Source organism: Passer domesticus, chromosome 1, assembly GCF_036417665.1.
Source record: "Passer domesticus isolate bPasDom1 chromosome 1, bPasDom1.hap1, whole genome shotgun sequence".
Taxonomy (NCBI): domain Eukaryota; kingdom Metazoa; phylum Chordata; class Aves; order Passeriformes; family Passeridae; genus Passer; species Passer domesticus.
In genome coordinates, this window is record NC_087474.1 from 116,702,133 (window position 1) to 116,720,301 (window position 18,169).

Below are 18,169 nucleotides of genomic sequence, written 5' to 3' on the forward strand. Positions count from 1 at the left end.
TCAGGATTTGGATAGCCTGAGTTCTGCAGAGTGTTAATCACAGTTTAAACAAATAGGTAGCATTTTCAACCATTTAGAGCATGCTGTGCTGTTCAACATCCTTTACAAATGAATGAAATTCTTCCTGTGATTCTGCACAGAAAAACAAAACAAACAAACAAAACCAGGCACTGAAAGAGCTCAATCTCTGTTTTGACTTCTAAGGTGTAAAAAGCCTTTCTGTTTGCTAGTTTATCATCCTCCCTAGTGGCACTTTCAGGCAGAGCTTATTCTTATACATTGCCACTTTCAATAATGTTCTGATTTGAAGATAATAGGGAAAATATTTCCTATTTCAAGTTTCAACCTGAATCTGATCTTTCATACAAACAGAAAGTGAACTGATTAAATGTAATGGAGATGTAAATGTTTTGGCTAATCATGGATATTGAAATAAGTTATTTCAGTTAATCTTCAGCCACATCTTCATAAAGTCCTGACAGTATTCCACTCTACCAATATTTTCACCCCCAAGGATAGTTTATATCTTGCTCACAAATTATTTTATCAATAGATGAAATTGAAATGCAATGAGCAGTCAACAGCTACTGTGAACAGTCACTAAAACAATTATTTTTTTCACATATTGCTTTGATTTCAGTTCACTTAAATCAATTTTTGAAAGTTGGTAATAACAGTAGGCTAAAAGAATAAATTTCTAATAATATTTTTTTTTAGGTCTGAATTTACAAATTATTTAGCATGCCTGAAGTGTTGGAGTCTTAATTTTCAGGGACTTATTTTTTAATCTAAAATATTGCACTTTAGTTTTGAAACTGATTTGCTGGACTGGAGAACAAACTGCAGACCACTCAGTGGTATTGCAAATAATTCAAAGGGAAATGCAATGTTTGAAAGCAGTGCCATTTTCTAAAGGGCATCTGCTAGCACACAGAAACATGGAAAGATCTACTATCTCAGATGAACTCTGCAGCACAATAAAGTCTTGTCTGTACTGGGATTTAGAAACTCATTTCTACTGAAATAGATTATTAAGATTTGAGTGTTTAAGAAAACAAGGAACTTCTGGACTCCTAGTATTCTCAGAAGCCATATCAAGTGAGCAAAACTATGCTTTCTTCATGGTCTTTGGGTGGTCTAACAAAATTTCCCTAGAATGTATGCTATCTATATACTGAAAGTGTTCACTAAAGTTTTGCTTTTCTAGTGCTGAAAACTTGTTTTGATTATTTTCCCTTCATAAACAAAACTAAATCTGCATCATGATTTCTATTATCTTAGAGGGGTTAACAGGAGATTCTGACTCTGCTGGTAGGGAGAGAAGAACAGTCACAGGGCTCCCCAATTCAGCATCACTTCTCCTCTTAGAGATTACATGATCATACACACCACATTCTTGGAACAAACTTTTTCACTTTCAAAGCTTTTCGCTGAAGCAGCAATATTCTGTCAAGAGCATTGAAGCAGAGGAATGTTATATAGAGTGGAGAGAGGCAATAGCTGATCTGGAAAAAGGACCATTTCAACTTGATTAATTCATTTAAAAAAAAAAAAATCAAGGAAGATTTTCATCCACCATACTCTTGATACATGCGTCTCTATTACTGGAATAATTGAACTTGGAGTAGTTCCATTAATAAAAATAAACATAAAATCAAAGTGCAGGAGGAAATCAAAGAAGATAAAAAAATCTTGTGCACCGGGGCAAAAGAATATGGAGCAGATGTGGGTTTGCAGCTTGTTTCTGTCTAACATTTCAGTGGTTTGAATAAATTGCATAAGATTTCAGTATTTTAGTAGTCCAGGTACAACACAGGAATAGCAATTCTTCCTCTGTTTCCCTCTTCCATCCTGTCTATTTAGCCTGTCAGTTGTCTGACACATGGGCTCACCTCAGTGTCTGTTTACAGCATTCCAGTTTTGATGGGGGTGTCTGGCTGACACTCCTAATTGATGGTACTAACACAAATCAGAAGACTTTTGCATGGACCTTTCCTGTGTGGCCAGGATTTACAAGTGATTATACATGGCAAACACAGTGTGTTAGCCCCTTGCTCCCTCTCCACACAACCTTTGTTTCCTGTTTCTGTTCATTTGCTGAAGCATCTTAGCATGCACTTTTAAGCCTCCTTTTTAAACTGTATTTTGATTTAATCCCTTTGCGTCTCTGAACATAACTATAGGCTCAGAGTTTCCTGGACTTTTTATGCATGTAGAACTGATGCAGAACTGAAGCATATTAAGGATGTCTCCTTAACTAAGTGGAATATTTTAAGCTCTTCTGTAGCTTCTTTAAATGAAACTAAAAAAAAAAAAAGGAACAATGTAGGTTAGTGTCATGTATAGAGTGGTTTTGGGATTTGCCATTAAGAATAATAGAGAAATATTATTTACTTAACATGACTCTGTGCTGTATCTGTGCATGGTTTGGACAAAAAGGCTCAGAAGAAAAGGATATTCTGAAGAAAGTTGGTGTGAATGGAGTTATCCTCAAAATACTGAAGTAGTGCTGCTTTTACCTGTTTTATTTGTCATTTTATGGGAGGAAGTTGAAAATGCAGCTGGAGATGAAAAGTGGCAAGAAAAAGAGGGGTATGAGTAAAGCTAAAAAGGTGGAAAAGTCGGAAAAAATGTATGGGAAGCATCTAGTTTGGTGGGTTGTATTGTCTGAGTAATGGGAGGAGAGAGAATAGGTGGGAAAAACTGGAGGTGAGGATGAGAGGTTTTATTTTTAATTGGATGAGGAATCCAGGAGTAAGGTGTCAGCAAGGGACACTCAGGCAGTCATTTACTTTCAGCATTTTCTTCTATCCTTTTTCAAAAAGGTACCCATCTTGACCAAATATTCAGAATCTCTTTTATAGGCATTGTCACAAAGACACACATCATCAGTTGTCTACAAACTGAAGCTTGTCTATGATATTTTGCTCTAATTGTGGATTTGTACACTATAGAGGAAAAAGACATATTGCATGCACACACTGTAAAGAAAAATCTGGTAACAAATAACTATGGGCTGACTAACAAAGAGTGCTACACCATATCCAGAAAGACAGAATGATTTCAGTCTGACAGCATTATTTTATTTTTATTATAACATGCCCCTGAAATGTGTTGTGACTAACCATTTGAAAAGTTAACATTTGTTTTTGAATGAGTGGACTTGGGCAGGCATGAGAAAGCATACACTCTCTACTAGCAAATCATTTTTATATTAGTCAAAGCAAAAGCTTCACAGCAAATGTATGTAAATCACTAACTTTCAGGGCACCGAAGGGAATGTACTTCATGCTATAACTTAAATACTAATGAAATCAAGTGAAAATGATAGTCATTAGTCAGCTGTGCCTTGATAGGGTTCCCTGTGGACTGATACAAATTCACCATTAGAAATGGATTCTCTCACAGGCCACAGTGAGCATTTAATCCCTCTGTAAAGCAGATTTAAATTTGATGTTTAATATGTCGGTTTTTCATTTCAGGTCTCTTATGTTTCCGTATTTGCAGCTTGTGTTTAATCTTTTTTAAGTCACTCTAAGTTTTTTATCTGCATTCTCTTGGTTTTATGTGTATATTATTGGCCTATGTGAAACATACAGTCACAGGTATTAATGATAATCAGTGAAAGTTAACTAATTAGCACACAGCTCAATATAATGATGTCTCTTACAAGCCAAATGACCCACTTTGGTTTCAGTTCATAAAAGGAAAGTATTTTAGGGATAGCATCTTGAAAGGTGTCCAAGAAAAGGAGAGCTATGAATATTTTTCTTCTCTTTCCATATAGAAAAATAATTTAAAATAATTTTTGCAGCATCTGATTCTGAAAGATTATTTGAAAGTAAATAAACAGAGGCTCATGTGTCCATGTACACAAACACACACATGTTCACACACGCAACTTTGGAAATGTTAACTGAGATCCTTTGAGATGAGTAAGAAGTGAGATTCTTTCCAACAATCCTGTGGGTCAAATCCTGGCATTGGGAGTATATTCTGCCCACTCAAGTTTTTTACTAATTCTGTCTCCTCATTCCTTTACATTGTGACAGATTTGCATAGGAAACACCAGTGGACCAGCATCAAGCCTTGATTTGAACAGAATCTTTACTCAGAGAAACCTTACACTTAAATGAATAGAAACATTTTTCTATATAGGAAAAAAAACATATGAGAATGTATAAGTCAGAACATTTCTTAGGAGTATTGTATTATCTCCAGATTTTCTTGACTTACTACCACATCTAATAATGTTTAGTATTAAAGCACTGCCAGACTGTGAAAGAAACAAAGCACAGTATCAGCGTTTCACGTGCACTGTGCATTTTTAAAGTTGGAAGGGAAGTGTCTAGGAGTAATAAGCATTACTCTGGGCTGTGTGTTTTGCAACATAACAAATTATAAATCATAATGCTATGTAAAACCAAACCAGAGAATGAGCTCAAGCACAGATTACTAATTGTCTAGATTCCTAATAGCCAGCATATTCCCTGCTAGTCAGCACCTTCCAGTAGAAAAATCAGACATGGTTCAGGCCATGGATATATCATTCCCAATAGGCAGTGTGGACAAGACCACACAAGATATGGTTCTCTCCAGACTTCCAGGATAAAGTGCAAGCCCTAAAATGGTCCTTCATACTCTCATTTTAGCTTTTATGTGCCTTTCTTCCATGTTCCCCCAGCCTTCCATTCCATGAAACTGGACTTTTTCCTTGTTCATTTAAAACAGATGTACATTTCTTCTCAATTAGTCTTTATACAACCTCCCCAAATTCTTAAAAAACTTATGACAAGCCCTTTTGGTGCTGGATTTGAAGCAAACGATGATGGTGCTGATGTTGAAGACACCTTTGTGGCAGACAGATGTGCAATAGTTGGTCTGCTTCTTTCATGAGCCCGTAGACCTGACCTGACACTGCCTTGAAGCCAGGTGTTGAAGTGCTACTCTCCTGCTCCTTTCTGATGGTGTCCAGTCTCTGGTGGTGATACAAGACAGTTAGTGGAACTTTCTTCCTAGAAAACATAATTTTACCTCCTCTCTGGTTTGCATTTTCAGTCTGATTATCAGCCAAGAGAATTATTGGTTTAATCAAGCTCTGGTCAGTAGTTCCCCAATCCTGCTTTATATTAAAGAGTTTGAAATTATATTGCTGAATAGGAATTAAACTAATTCTTACTTCTGTACCATAAGATACTTACATACATACAAGATAAATAATTGGAAAGCATCTCCATACAAAATTCTTTCAATTGGTAGGTCTGAACTTTACCAGCACAGTAAAAACAGACAGCTTTTGTGTAAATTTATTCTTTCAGATATTTTGGATTGAGTTTTTTTAATAAGTTTTCCTTTTAATCTAACAGACTTCTTGTGCAAAGGTATAAACTTTTGACTTGTTGATGTTGCTACTAAACCTTAGCTAAGAACAGAGCCCAATTTGCATGTAAACTCCAATTAGAGCTTACAGGCAAAAATAACACAAATCAAGCAGAGTTTTCAGCACTATTCTGATTCATACAAGAGTGGATAAAGAGCTGTGGGCTTGACATGTGACTCCACCTTCCCATCCTGACCTTACCATTGTGGCTGTGCTATGCAGTCTGTCATCTCTCTTCCTCAGGGTTCCATCTCCACAGTGTTTGTTTCCCACTCTTATCTTTCACAGTGGTCTGGCCTCTGCCCTGAGGAGTGCTGGTAGGTGGGAAAACATAGGGTAAGGGAGAGCAGTCAATGCTTTCAAAAACATGATGAATGTACCACTTATGTTCAGTTTGCAATCTAGCAAAGTTGAGGCTAAGTATGCTATTTTATGACATATTTTGTTTTCACAGTTGCTAAGCAGGGGGTGAAGTGAAATTACTAACCTACCCTCTAAATCAAAAAAACCAAAAAACAAAAATAAATTTAAAAAAACAAAAAAAAGCAATCCTAAACTTTTTTTTTTTTTTGGATGTAACTGCCCTTTGTAATAAATTGGGAACTGTTGTCACTGTTGTCTAATAAGTTATGCTGGCCTGACATTAGTTTGTTTTCTGGATGAATGCATTGGTCTAATTCCAGAGGCATCTGCTTGCAAAAATACACAGAAAAGAGAAGACTGTATTAAACTTAGTCACTGCTTAGCAAATACTTGAGGGGGGAATCATTAGGTCAGATTCTGGTTCAGTGTTGTGAATCTACTGGACTTAAAAGACTAGTTTGACTGCTAAGGCCTGAAGCCCAGAAACAAACTGTAAGAACTAATGACAACTAAGCACTAAAGAGTGCCAACAACAATTCTTTCTTCAGACAAAGCTCTCAGTGAAGTGAAAAATTCCTGATTTGGGTATGTGAAGAATTTAGTTTAGGGAACCTGAAACCAGCAGGTGAGAAAGCTTTTTTTCCCTTTTTTTTTTTTTAATTTCTTTTTGTAAAAGAAAAAAAAAGAAAAAAAAAGAGAATGGCCACCACTGATCTATCAAAATTCTAAGGCACTGACACAGAAGGGACTTTGTTGCTACTGATGACATGTACACATTTTGTTTCAAGAGGGTTTCCAAATGGAAGAAATGCAGGCTTCTGAACTTATTTCAACATATAGATAACTACATCTCTTGATATTTTGATGTAGGGAACTTTAAGATGTGATAATTTTGAAGATTGTGGAATAATAACATAATATAAATCAAAATGTACTAATTTTTTTTTTTTCAACTAAGGGTTCAGGTTTGATGCAACTACTTTTCTTGGAATATTTAATCCTATTTTAAGCAAACTCTGATGGTCAGAAATTCCAGTAAAATGGAAAAATAAAAATAAATGGAATCACAGAACAGGCCAATTTTTCATGGCCAGGTATAAGACCTAGAGTAGATTGTGACTTTTTTTTTAATCCTGAGTTTATCTACAGCATGTAGTGGTATCAAAGATCTTAGCTCTCAGTCTCAGTTACTTTTCACAGCTTCTCCCATTTACAGAGCCATAGTGTCCAGTATGGTTCCTTCATGGAGAATTGGTCTTCCCAGCCTCATGCACGTCAGATAAACTGGGGGGGCAGTAACAGAGACTAACATGAAGCTACAGAAACCACATGGACACCTGGAAAGAAGTGCTGAAGCTGAGATTTTCTGGAGAGAAACTTATGGCCTCTAGAAGACCTCTTCTAATAAATTTTAAGTGACAAGGCACAAGGGCTATGTCTTTGGCCTTTTTCACAGACAGAACAGGTTATCCTCCTGCCTGTGCTCAATAAAAATGTGGAGAAAAGTCTGATGGAAAAAATTCTCAGGAATCATCTGTAAAATGCTCTCTACTTTCTTTCCTTTCTCCCCCCAGGCACCGCACACAGTCTGAAATCAGAATTTACTGCCATTTTGCTGATGATTCAAGAGGCAGTGACCTTCTTTCCCAGAAAAATAATGAGTCATCAGCACAAAGCACTGTAAAACATGGTCTTTGTGTGGCCCTTTTTCCATGTCTGCCTATTTATCTAAGAACTGTGAAATACATCATGAGCACTAATGCCTACAAATTAGCTGGCAGAAGGTGGGTTGATATTTCTAATCCAGAACAGGTTCCTGATGTATTCAGGGAGATCAACTTTATTTTAACTGTACTGCCTTTTAGTCTGTTTATTTAGCTGAGTAAGACCCACTAGCTTAGCAACATTTAGCAATGTGTTCAAGGTCCTGTATGAACATGGTGGTAGAAATTCAATAATGATCACAGATATTTTTAACTCCCACACCTCTGCTTCAAATACATTTTCTTGGTATGCTCCATGGATGTTATTCAGACGACTCATAGGAAGCAGATGTTATTGTTGGAAATGCCACTTTTCTGGCAGTAACATTTCCATGTGATGGTTATTTGAATAGCACAAATGACCTCTCTCTACCTTTGTTGTATCTTCTTGAGAATTTTCTTTCTGAGTTTTAGCTTGTAATTATATTTTAAGGGCTGCTTCTGTCACCATTCATAGTAGAACAGCAGATATTAATTCTGACTGCCTTGATTTTCCTTTTCTCTTTCCTTTAACAAGTATTTTATCAAGCTTTTATCAGTGAAGATGAGGCCAATGAACATAAAAAATATAAAATAGATCTGTGAGACTCGCTCATTAGACACATTTTATTTAAACGTGGGTGCAGCTTGCCATTGTGCCAAGCCAGACAATGCATAGAGGTGAAGAGCACAGCCAGCAGTGATGAGAGAGGGCAGCTGGGGTTTCTCTCTGCTTTGCCTTGTCCTCACACTGCTATGTGCCTCGGTGATTAACTTGTGTTATTCACACAGGACTAGACACACGGAGAAAGTGGGATGGTAGGTACGACACAAAGGTAAAACCTAAAGCTTAACTTGAACTACGCATAACTAGCCTTAAAACATAAACCATTTATTTAGGCATGCAGCTAAGGATCACAATGTTTATAAGCTTTGAGGGTCAGCAGTTTTCTCTTTCCTTGCAGAGGGATGTTTGCTTTTGTTATTGTTTTAAACCGGTGTGTGCTGCTGGTCACATGTGCTCATACATGTATCTTTATACATACTTTTGTATGTATGTTCTGCGGTGTATGTGTATGCACTTGCACTCAAAATGGGTGTGCATATAATCCATACAAAGTGTAACAGATTTCTGTGAAGCTCTGTGAAATACTTATCTTTATTCTCAACTAACCTGAAATCTTAAAAAGAGAAGTCCAGTATGATACCATTTTTTCCCCAGATGAAATAATGCAATGTGAAGGCTGCAACTGGTTGACAAAACATCTTCACACATCTGGCTTATGTCATCCAACATCCAATAGTGTGTATCACATCATTCTCCCTTCAACCCTGCTCATCTGCTTGCTTTTGTGTTATTGCTCTATGTGCAAATTGTTTGGCACACTAGAAATGGGATGTGGATAATGATTCTGCTAGTGCTGATGAAATATATTTCCTAGAAAGATAAGAAAACATAAGATCTTCTCTAGATATTGGAAGCAGGAATATGTCCCTTATGAGGTATCTTGTCCCTTCTACTTCAGCCCTCTAAGATGTCTGTAATTTACTTTCCTATTTTGTTTTTGTAAGTTCATAAATCTAGACCTTATTTGCATCAAAAAGATTGCAATAGTCTTAGGGAATAATATAGCAGGCCTTTATTCCTAGTTAAAGTAAACTTTAAATTTGATTAATTACATCTCTTTTTATGTTAGATCTGCTTAAAAATTCTATTCAAACTATAATGTCATCATTAAGGCTCTTTCAGCATGGCAGAACCAACAATAGTTTGTTCCAGCATGTAATTAGGACATATAAAATCCTCCACTATAAACAGAATTTTAATACCTACGACATCATCAGAGGAGAGATTTTATTTTATGGATTGCTTTTATCCTATTTTGAGCATCTAGTATGAGCTGATGTTTTGGTTAATGTGCAATGGAACAATGACAGGATCAAGTCAACTAGCATCTGAATTGTCTCATGTCAGGAGGAGTTGTGGGCTTTTCCCCCCAGCAGCCTCACATGGCTCCTCAGTGCTAAGGAAATGCTGCAGCAGTTCTGACATAATATGCAAGATTTAATAGTTTCAAAAATGTTCCACTCTTACTTAGCCACTGTCCATAATTTATTTTCCTTTACTGCTTTATTTTTCTTTGCTAGATGTGAAGATAATAATAGAGCTACCTTTTATTTTAAATAGATAGGTATTAGAAGGATATTCTTTACCTTTCTGGCTGTATGGATTTAGCTAACATTAGTTTTAATTTGCAATCCTGATTGCAAAAGGCATGCCCAGAAATCCTTATCTTGCTCAGTGCTCTTACTGGAGCACAGAGGTGTCAAATACTATCAGGTACTAAATTAGCAAGGACATTTTCACTGAAATTGATTTCTTGAGTCTTTGGAATCCTTGAAATCACTCAAAGTCCTTGTTGCTTTTCAGGTACCCTATTAATCTTTATAGTGTTGTATTGGCATTGTTGGCTAAGGCTTTCCTGCTCTGCTCTCTGGACAGATGTGAACAAACCACAAAAAGGCAGGGATCCACTTTTAATTCATAAGAATACACATCAGGTCTCTAAACTGGAGAGAAAAATCATATTAAAACCAGTATAATCACAAGGTGTAAATGAGACATAGGTTGCTGAATTATTCCTGGATAATGTCTGTGTTGATCCCTCTGCTGACTTACTTTTTCTTGTCTCTAAGTGTGGTTTAAAATTTCATAAAGAAGTGGTTCAGAGCTAGGTGAATGATTCTTATCAAAACTCAGCATCTACCAAAAATTAATAGTAGAAGTAGGAAAAAAAATAAAAAAGAAAATGAAAGAAAAAAAGCTTGTAACAGGGAGTAGGGAGTGTGGTAGAAGGAGGGAAGGAGGTGGACTGCAATTGTAAAACCCCATTTACAGGGAAACAAAGAGCAATCAATGTAATAGCAGTATAAAGCAGTCAAAAAAGGACAAAGGCTGCAGTCTGACATCTTTTATTCCTGAACCCAGGTGGAGCTATAATTGGCAGTCCCAGCTTGAAGATGAATACAGAGCCCTCCCCTTGGAAGAGCAGACAAAGAAGTGTCAGGTTTTCAGAACAGTTGAAGAATGTCTCTATTTTTTTAAGGGGGAGGGGGGAGGAGATGACCAAAAAAAAAATTTTAAAAAAATTAAAAGTGGTCATAGGCGAATAAAATCTTGGCAGATTTTGAAACTTGTAGCTGGAATCTGTGAATTCCATGGCTGCTTTACTTTCCTGCTTTACAGAGCAGCAAGAACAGTCACCTAAAGAGTTCCTGACGTACTCAAAAAATGTTGCTGGCCATATCTGCTAATTTGGGTGCCAAATGCTGATCCCTCTGTTCACAGTTAACAGGGATGACAGAAAATCTGGGCACAAGCAGTCGTGATCACTGACATTTAGATTTAACTAAGGCAGAATGGCTGCTTTCTTGCTACACAAGAAAGATAAAGCATTTTACCACTGAATATCCTCAGCCTGTGCTCAGAATTCCAGCTATAAGGTCCCTTCCAGAAAACGGAACACACAGACTGTGCTGAAACATAAAAATATTCAGTATAAGCAGAGGGGGAAAAATTATTTCTGTCTCTCTTAATGTTATTTAATATCAATACCTTGTGTCTCTGTTTTCCTGGCTCAGCTCTGTAAAATTAATTTTTTTTTTAAGTTCATGAAAGATCTCTGAGGTGCAGATCCCAAAGTACATAGATTTGGTGATAAGAGTGCTTTATTCCTTTTCTGAAAAACATCAATGGAAAATATCTGAAAGTGTATGAAAGACAACATCTAGGGAAGAAGTGTAGCACTTACAGCCTCTCCTAATAAACTAGTTTCTAAGGGAATAACTGCATTAAAATTAATCAAAAAGCTGCACTTCAAATTAACCAGCAACAAATGCTCATTTTCTTTTCAGATACCATGTTTAAGTATACTTAACTACCATTTACTCAGTGGGGGACTGGGATAAAAAAAGGCATATAATATGAATGCACTGGTTTACTCTTTTCTTCAGGCCAATTATTATTGGATCAGGATTAATATGGATCAGGTATGAGGACTTAGTTTTCTGAGGTTGTTAGTTTGTAGTCATTTACCTTCTGTTTCAATTTTTTATTTGAATTCTGGATGGAATATTTTTAACCTCTAGAAAGTTTTACTATTAGTTGTTGACCTTCTAAATTTATGATCTTGGAACACCTACTCAAAGTGTTCCTCTGCATTTTTGGGGGTATGTATGTGTCTGTCTGTCTGTGTGTGTATACATACATGTAAAAATACACGATAGGTCTTAAAACCTAATTTAGTGACCTAATCAGATCTATTCCAGGATTCTCCTGCCATAAGCAGATGCTTAGAGTAGGTGCAGTATGAATATCATCCTTGTGAGTAATATTTTCCCAACACAAATTATTTTTGACCAAGAGAATGTACCGATCTGGATTTTGTGTCTGCTTCTCTCAGAAGGAAGTGTCACAGTGTTCAGGCTGGCTAATGGAAATAGCTCCTGACAAGTGCTGTCCCACAAACCACATCCAGGTATCATCTGGCATCTGCCAAAACAATGTTAAGGAGAGTGATAATAATAAAAGAGTGCAACAATCCTGGTACAGTACTTTACTGTACTTCTGATACTGCCCTGGCCTCATTTTATATAGGAGGATAGGTGTAGGCTAAATCATTCCTCACTACTCTCCATATATGTGGGCTCTTCCCAGACATCAGTCTACAAAAGAAACAACATCTGGAAACAGATGTCATCTCTTCCTAAGTGTCTCTAGTGCAGCAGCAGATGGAGTGTCAGCGAGCCTTCATTCTGCTTCCATTTCTGTTTCAGATCTGCTCATGTACATTTCTCCACGTGTAAAAATAGGAGCTAGATATCAGTAACTAATCAAACACATGAAGTAGGTGTTGACCTTCTGCTTGCTAAAAGAGAATGGGGAGAGAAAGGTAACAGTTGCAGCATATGAAAATTGCTGAGCAGTCGTAGCACTGCATGTGCAGAGACCACAGATCTTGTTTTCACCTCAGATGGGCGCAGCCTGATTTGAAGGGTCAGCTCAATGAATTCAGTAAGACAAATCTGTTTTAAATTCTAGAGCATTTTACAGTAGGATAGTTGAATTTTTTACTGATTCACTTTGCTACTGGGCCTTCTGTGATTGCTAGACCCGAATGTCAGGCTGCACTTGTTTGCCTAATGTCATCCATGAATTATCTCTCCCTAGAATCAGTGTAACTAGGCTGATGAAATGCACACCATAAACAACAATTATGATGAACATTAAGGAGAGTTTTCTAGTGAGTACATATATGGACAGTGATTCAAGGCTGTGACTTTGTCACACATTTTAACTTCTAAAAGCTGTCTAAGCTACTTTTTTCAACCCATTTATCCAGGTTTTTTTTTTTCCAGTAACTTTCCTGTATTTACAAGTATAAAACAGATTAATGATGTTGAAGTATATCAATATGTATTAGCTCTACACATGCAATGAACTGAGGTATGCAGTAAAGACACCTATATGCACTCATAATTACATGCATTCTAATATACATGCAAAGCTTTGTGATTGCCATTAGTCTTCCTCACTAATTTTTAACTTTTTGTGTAATACATATACATATGGTTTCTAAGCAGATGTAAAATGATTAAGATATTTTTATTCATGGAATTTATGTGCATGTGAGCATAAAGTAGTAAGTTTCATGCTGAAACAAACTGCTAGAGTGGGATGCCAAAGACAAGACAAATATAAAACCTAGGTAGGGAGTTGGGACAGCTGTTTTCTGATAAATGTTATGCATTTTATTTTTCACTTATCCAGCCCTGTGCTATTTATCACTTGTGTTTACCTGCTGTACTTGCTGCACGGACTGCGAGTGCCTGAGGCAGGGACTGTTTTCTTTGTTATATGTCTCTACACTACCCAGCACAATCGATCCTTGATTAGGTGCTGAGGCAGTGGCATGGTGTATATAAATAATAATAACTTTCCAGTGCATGGACTTTTGTGACGGAATTAAAGACAGAGCGGGATGGTGAAATAGCTGTATTGTAAATTGAAGCCAATAAGGACACCAGACAGGCCCTGTTGTCCCTGAATATATCATAAAAATAACATGCATGAACAGTGAAACTCTATTTTGGTTCAAAAGAGCCATTAACTAGCAATGACCTATATTCACTGTATTTCTTAGTGTAATTTGGATGACCTTCCATACTTGTCAGCCAGGACCCAGCTGGATTTTATGCCAATGCCTTAGGGAATGACAGGTCTGAGTGGTCTTCATAATCTATTAATCCTAATCCAATTTACCAGTATAAAAAAAAAATAATTAATAGAAACAGTCCAAAAAGTTTATGCACTGGACATTTATACCCTTGGAAAATATTTGGAATAACATATTCATGGGGAGATATATTCAACAGGGAAAAGTATAGTTGCAAGGTAATTGTGGTCTTGTCCCACTAATATTCATTTTTTAAAAATGTATATTCCCCCAAGTTTATGTCAAAAGAATATGGAACTACTTTGTAGTTGGGAGCTTTAAAGGAAGGTCAGTGGGCAGAAGTCTATGAGTACGACCGGGTACTGCAATCTTCTTTGATGGCATGATATTTCAGCACCAAGTGACTGAAAGGAGGAAGAGAGAAGGCTGCATGAAAAGCAGAGTTTGCCATCGTTGAGTTTCTGCAGACACTTGGCATGTGTGCAACAGCTGGACTGGACTGCCATAGGGAAGGATGTAAACCTGCTGGGTACACAGTAGTCAGCAGAACTGGGGGATTTAAAGAATGGCTTTGGTCCTTGAACAACTCCTGAAAGAGAATTTTAAGGCCTAATGAGGTCCCTGTAGTCTGTGTAATGAAGCTGACTGTCCATGATAGTCCCCTCTAGACCAAGCTTCTTCCTTGGAGACAAAGTTATGGAGGTGCATTTTACTCTTCTGTTTTTTAGGTCACAGGGGTATCAGTAACTAGGATCAGATTCCCACCTAAAAGACATTGTTGAAATAGTTCTGTTGAGCATAAAATTAAGAAAGAAAAACACTACAAGGCATGAAAACCTCTTAGGAATAGAGAGCAATCAAGAATATCATTATAAATTTAAATAAATTATGCTGCAAACCTTATTTTTCAAATTATTCTCTGCCAAGGCCTTAAAAAAATGTCTCTAGTAAACTAGCTTTATTTCTGTCTTACCTTGATCTTGACTCATCCAGACTGTTTTTATCCAAGTCTCCATTTCAGGAAAATATTAAGACAAAGACCTTCTGGAAGAGGAATTCAGAACTGCCCGCATGACAGTGGTGACATCATCACCTTTATCATGGTTTGGCTAAGCTTATCCATTGTGCTTGACTGTGTGTTGGAAATGTGGGTTTCCAAAGAGCCTTATGACCATTGTGGGAATTAAAATTTTCCTGATGTTATATTCCTGGGAAAATCCTGGCAAAAAAAAACTGTTCAGCCCCTGAGTAATCTTATTCAAGTCTGACAGGGTCTGGCAGTGCAAAACCTGACTGGTCTGAGGTTCCTGTTCACTGAGAGGCTGATTAATATTTTCTGCCTGATCAAACATTTACTTGGTAGTTTTGATATGATGCAGAAAAATTTGAGCCATCCCATGCTTTAAATCTGAGAAGTTCTCATTAGAAACCAAAATTGTGAAAAAACAAAACAAGTTTGAGAAAATCTTCTCCTGCATATCTCAATATTTTCTAATATTACAAATGTTTACATGCCACTAGCAAAAATCGAGTGATTTCCCTTGTTTTTTACATTTTAGAACTTGTTTAAAATTTTAGGGGAGTAATTTAGGAAGTCTCCCATAGCCATCTGGACCACCTTAAATAACATGTATGACTTGCCTGGTTTACCCTATGGCAGCTTTGAATTTGCTCAGCAGAGACTTAGCAGTATGTGTGGTATATCACATATAGCTGTCAGGGCAGAGAAACTAAAAGCAAGACAGCAGGGGAAGTGGAAAGGCTTGCAAAAAAAGGACTCTAGACTATTTTTTTTCTCCTGGATTACTCTGTTGCTTCTGTGGTTTGAAGTTTTGCACGCCTCGCAAAGAAGTTTATGAGTTCATAAAGTTCATAAAGGCAGTTAGTGCCCAGAAATACTGTTTTTCTTGTACTGTAAGCTTACTTGCTACTTGCAAAGGTGTTTGAGCTAAAGCAAGATCTTCCTAGGTAAAGAGAACATTATGTTCTTTAAGCACAGTAAATTCAATTGACATATGTGTGTATGTATAATTGTACGTACACATGTGTGTTTGTGTAGGTATTATACATTTAAGTTGGATTTTTCTCTCACCTTCTTTGATTTTCTTTATTCACAGTATCTCAGTCTTGGCTCAGTTACTGATCCATTTTTGCATCTTAAAAATGCTGTTGTATGCTAGGAACTAAATGGCATTCAGACTCTGAAGGCAATTTAGGTGATTTTGAAAATGGGGTCAAAGTTTTCTTGTCATTTGGATGCATAAAAATTTTTACTTTCTGTGTTTATAGCAATTTATTATTAGTATCACAGTAACATAGAGGAGGCCAGTCATGTGAACAGAACCCCATTGTGCTAGGTTTTGAAAAAACATATTTTAAATGGACAGCCTCTGACTCAGCCAATTTAGGAATTACTTTTTTTCCCCTCTGTCTGCCCCTCTCTTTTCTTCTTTTTAGTAGTTGTTTTTAAGTAGAATGCAAGTAATGTTAAGATTTAAATGTACAATGTTTGAGTAGTTTGGAGGGAAAAAAATGAATTCACTCATCCATGGTTTTTAGTAAGGAAAAAGAATTAAGTTGCAAAAATTCTAAAAATTATGATGCTAAAAATTCCATTTGTTGGTAGAATATTTGATTAGATTTTCATGTATTGTACATGAATACAGATGTCTATTGATTTACAGGAGTGGGGCTGTGTTCATTTGTATCAGACCCACTTGGCTTGCGGAAGCACTTAAAGAATTCTGGCTGGACAACTGTGGTCAATGTTCTTTGCTTGTGTAGATGCGTACACTTGTCAGCAAGGTAAAAAGACTTTTCCCTCTTGTTCTCTGTGCATGTCCAGTCTGAAAATCAACACAATTCTGGTACATTCTTGCAAAATGTTTCTCGTAAACTGCAAAAAATGAGTGGCATTTTCTTCCCTTATCTGTTCTTTGATCAATGAAAAAGAAGCCACTGATGTCAGAAAGTCTGAGGTAACTCCTTAGGCGTTGGATGTACATCTGTGGTCAGACAGTCCTTCCAAACTGACTAGTAAATGTGTGCTGTGGTGTGTTCAGGTTCTCAGCATCTGCCATCCAGAGCACCAGAACTCCTCCTTTCTGCATATTTCTGGAATTCTTCATCACTGAAAGCACTGTGTGTGGAGGCTGGTATTTTCCCTGATTGTCCCAGCAAGTGAGGTTGGAAAATGTCTGGAATATTTATCTGACCACAACACCAGGAATTTTTCCCTAGAAATAAAAATACTAGAATTTGTTCCTTCATATCCTTAAAACAGTAGAATATTGAGATGGTTGAGTAGAACCTAATTTTATTGTATTAAACATATGAGAGCTAATTTATTATTTAGCTTTAAAATCTGTGAGCAAATAATACATGATTTTTTTTGTTGTTGCATATGTGAGTTTTCAAAATTGATTAAAATATTTATAAAGGAATTACCAACAGTAACTGAAGTAACTGCTTGGGAAAGGGGGAGTTTAATATATACTAAGGTTTTTTGTTTGTTTGTTTGTTTTTGTTTTGGTTTTTTTTTTTTTGTTGGTGTTTGGGTTTGTTGAGATTTTTGTGGGATATGGAGCAAGTGGGAAATTTTGTTGTTCTTTAACCTGGAGCTGCCTGTGAGCTAACTGGATCATGCAGATAGCTCAGGTCTGACTTAAAAAGTAGTGAAATATAAGGTTTCAAGAGCATTCTGTTAGATTTCTAAATGCAAGCAAGAAAACAGAAATATGTTCAGAAATTGAGCCCATTTCCTTCTTAATTTTTAAATTTACTCCTTTCTTTCATCACCCATACTTTTTTTTCTCTCCCTAAATTTTGATTATTGACAAAATCCTTGCATTATATTTAGATGTTTTAATTGATGGTTGAAAATTAACCATTTACCAAGCAGTTTTCAAATGGCCCAAATCTGTAGCTCTTTTGTTTTATGACTGAGACAAAAATGCTGCACAGAATTATCCATTCAAAGAGAAACCTGCTAATCAATAGAAAACAGTACTATTGATGATTAGTATAAGTGTCCTGAAAATCAATGCACAGTAGGGATTTGAAATGTTAGTGATTTCACCAGTGTTTCAAGATTCATCTACCAATCTCAGCTACACCTTAGCACTAAAGTAATTTCATTTGGCAGGAATCAGTTAAGTGTTCTACGTTTTTAAAATTACAGGAGACTTCTTGCTGAAAAAGTCCTGTATCTGCAATCAAATGTTCCACAGACTTGGCCACATCACACACACTCGAACACAAAGGGAACAATTACTGCATATGATGATCTCTCTCTGCTCCTTATAGGAGATATAGGTAGAGCATTAGGGAACCATCTACAGCTAGTTAATCTGTGGCCCTTGTCTTGGCAATACTTACAGCAATTACTGTGCTCACTAAAATTTGTCTCCTTATTTCAGTGCAATGATGGAGCTCTAGTTCCTTGTGAC